General features: G+C 49.6%; 1 pseudogene across 1 annotated transcript; it reads right to left on the reverse strand.

Moving 5' to 3' along the window:
- Positions 1-223: 223 nt before the first annotated feature.
- Positions 224-680, reverse strand: LOC128584412 (immunoglobulin heavy variable 5-51-like; annotated as a pseudogene). Its single transcript, XR_008379680.1, has 2 exons — positions 635-680; positions 224-553 (listed from the first exon to the last, which is right to left on the reverse strand). The product of XR_008379680.1 is annotated as an immunoglobulin heavy variable 5-51-like (transcript).
- Positions 681-3,048: the final 2,368 nt, after the last annotated feature.

Below are 3,048 nucleotides of genomic sequence, written 5' to 3' on the forward strand. Positions count from 1 at the left end.
TTCGTGTACTGGAGACATTTTTTTCTTACTACCAGAAACGTATCTAATTCAGAGACTTTGGAGGGAAGCTCGGAACCATGGATCCACAGACGTTGTGGTAACTGTTCTACAGAGAGAAAGCCACGACTGTACTGAATCCAGTGCTGAGTCCACATGCACCTGCCCTGGGTATCTCCGCGCCTGTGGGGCGGCCGGGCTCCGCAGGAGGTTTGTGTCTGGGCTTTCACTGCAGTTCCCTTGCTGTGTCCGTAGCGCAGAAATACATGGCGGTGTCCTCTGCCTTCAGGCTGCTCCACCGCAGGAAAGCGGTGTTGATGGAGTTGTCGATGGAGATGGTGACGTGGCCTTGGAAGGCTGGGCTGTAGTTTGTATCAGAATCACCAGGATAGATGCTCCCCACCCACTCCAGGCCCTTCCCGGGCTTCTGGCACACCCAGCTCATCCAGTAGCTTGTGAAGCTGTATCCAGACGCCTTGCAGGAGATCGTCAGAGACTCCCCGGGCCGTCTCCCCTCTGCCCCCTGACTGCACCAGCTGCACCTGGGAACAGACGCCTGTGTGGGAGAAGCAGGACTGAGATCAGAGCCCCTCCTGCCAACCCCTCCTGTGACCCCAGATCTTTAGCCAGGACTGACCTGGGAGAACAGCCAGGAGGAGGGTGAGGACGATGGCAGACGCCATCCTGGAGCACAGAGAGGGCTGCACTGAGGATCCAGCGGGCAGTGTGGGAGGCCTGCACTCCAGGGAGTTTAAAGGGGGTGTCCCTTACTTGAGTTTGCATATTTACACCCTGCCCCACAACAGATACTGTGCCAGAGGTAATAGCCCAGCACCCCAAAGGCAGCTCCTGGGCTGATGTGCACATCAGAGCAGGTGCACAATGATCTCAATAATCTCTCCCAGCCTCCCTCATATTCTACTCCAGGTACACACAGGACTCAGGCCAGGGCGCCTTTCTGTCCACCCTTGTCTGTGATCCTGTGGGGGAAGTTGTTGGAATATGAATAGACTCACATGATAAAGAAAGAAAAGAAAAACTAACAAGAAAACAGGAGTAGAGCCTGGGGAGACTGTGAATTGAGGACTTCATGCACAGGCACCTGCTCACAAGAACTGTCACTAGGACTCGGCCTCACCACCTGCCCTTTGCACACATGTGTGAACATGGTCTGGGCACCCAGCTGGGGCAGGGGATGATTGCCACAGCCCTTCAGCAATCCTCATCTTGTGTAATTTTCCAGACCTTCGCTAATGACACTCAGGGCAAGTTTGTAAAAGCCGTTTTGCCTTCTGCATTTCCACATTCCTACAAACACAGTAAGTAGGGAACATGTGGTCAGGTCTGTCAGTGTCAACAGCCTTGAAGGGAACACACTGCTCCACCCACGACCAGTAGTGCTGTTTTCTGACATGGATGTCAACCCCACTGATGTCTTCTTCAGCCATTTCTTTCTCCAGTAACCACTGAAGTACGTCCACCTTGTTGGCACGAGGGCCCTGCTTCTCCCCTGTGTCTGTTCCATGCTCTTTTGAATCAGTCTCATTTCCTCAGTGTCTCTAAGGCCCAAAGGGGAATCTGTTGGAAAACAACACTGTATATATCCAAAGATATTTTGCACAGTAAGGGGTCCTGCAGTGCAGAACCAAAAGGACCACCTTCATCACAGCACATTCCACATCCTGGGAAAGGTGCATATTATGTGATGAACATCCTCACCTTCATGAAGCCAGAGCACCAGGCCTTGGGTAATGAGCCAGTGTCTTCATCTGGAGAATCCACTTTTCTCACATGACAAACAGACTGTCCTCTGCTATGGAGGTTCCTCATCCCATCAGAAACAGTCTGCTGTGTTTTAGGATCACTTGCTTCCATGTGTGACTGTCCTGTTGTAAGATGTGGATCCAGCATCCACCCAAAATGGCATAAAATTCATGTCACAATGTGACACACCTCTCTCCTGCTACTGCCTGGATTTAGTAGTTTAAAGGGTTTTCCTCTCCACCCCTAGATCGGGGTCACCTTCTTTGACACTGTGGTTTGTGCTTTGAGGAAAATTGTTCATATTGATTGTAAATCAGTCTTGTAGCCACAGCTTAGCATGCAGAGGGCCAGGACTGGCTGCAGCAGTTTTTGCTCTTTTCAGTTATTACCTGTACACACGCATTTCTGCACTGTCTCAGTGTTCATGAAATGAACCTCTAGAGTGTGACTGTACCATTCCCAACTCCCATGATAACGTTTACCCCCAACAAGTTACTTGGAGCACCTGCTGCCTCACTCCACATGATGCTGGAGGCATCAGTGGTCAGAGGCTCGTCTCCACTACCTTTTCATCCCTTGCTTTGCTAAACTATGCTTTAGCCATGCATCAACATGGCAGGGTTCTTCAGACAATCCCTACTTCTGATGTAATCATATAGAGTCTGCCAAGACCATCCTAGGTCACTCTGAGCGATATAAACACAGGTCTTAGAATAAGATGCTACACTCCTGTTCATTTATTACAGAAATGATACAAATGAAAATCAGCAAAGGCACATAGAGTAATTTCCAGGGTCACCAGGTACCAGCTCTGAGGGGTCCTCTCCCCAGTTGGCCTCCTGTGCACCTTCAGTTCTACCAGCAGTGATGTCTGACCACACGTGTGAGGGTTTGTCCTGCAGGGAAGCTCTCCTGAGCCTTCGTGCCCAGAGCTGCTCACTGGGGTCAGTCACAGGGTTGAAGCACCTGCACATCTGATCCCCAAAACTCAGAAATCAGACCATGGAGCATAAACAGGCATTCACCAGAAATCAGCATGTGATCAACTAGTATGTTGTATTCACCCCCAAACAGATCAAAAAGTAAGTTAATTGATAACAATAATGGGACTGTGAGGAGACCTTGGGAGGTGGTAGATATATCTAGGTCTTAAAGTTGGTTTTAGTTTCAAGGGTATATGCATACACCCAAACTTAGTGAGTTCTGCAAGTAATTTACTGGGGAGTATTTACACAGACAGCATGTCTCATTAATGTGGTTTTAAAATGCTGCTATCAGGAGGTGTGT

Source organism: Nycticebus coucang, chromosome 4 (genome assembly GCF_027406575.1).
Source record: "Nycticebus coucang isolate mNycCou1 chromosome 4, mNycCou1.pri, whole genome shotgun sequence".
NCBI classification, from domain to species: Eukaryota; Metazoa; Chordata; class Mammalia; order Primates; family Lorisidae; genus Nycticebus; species Nycticebus coucang.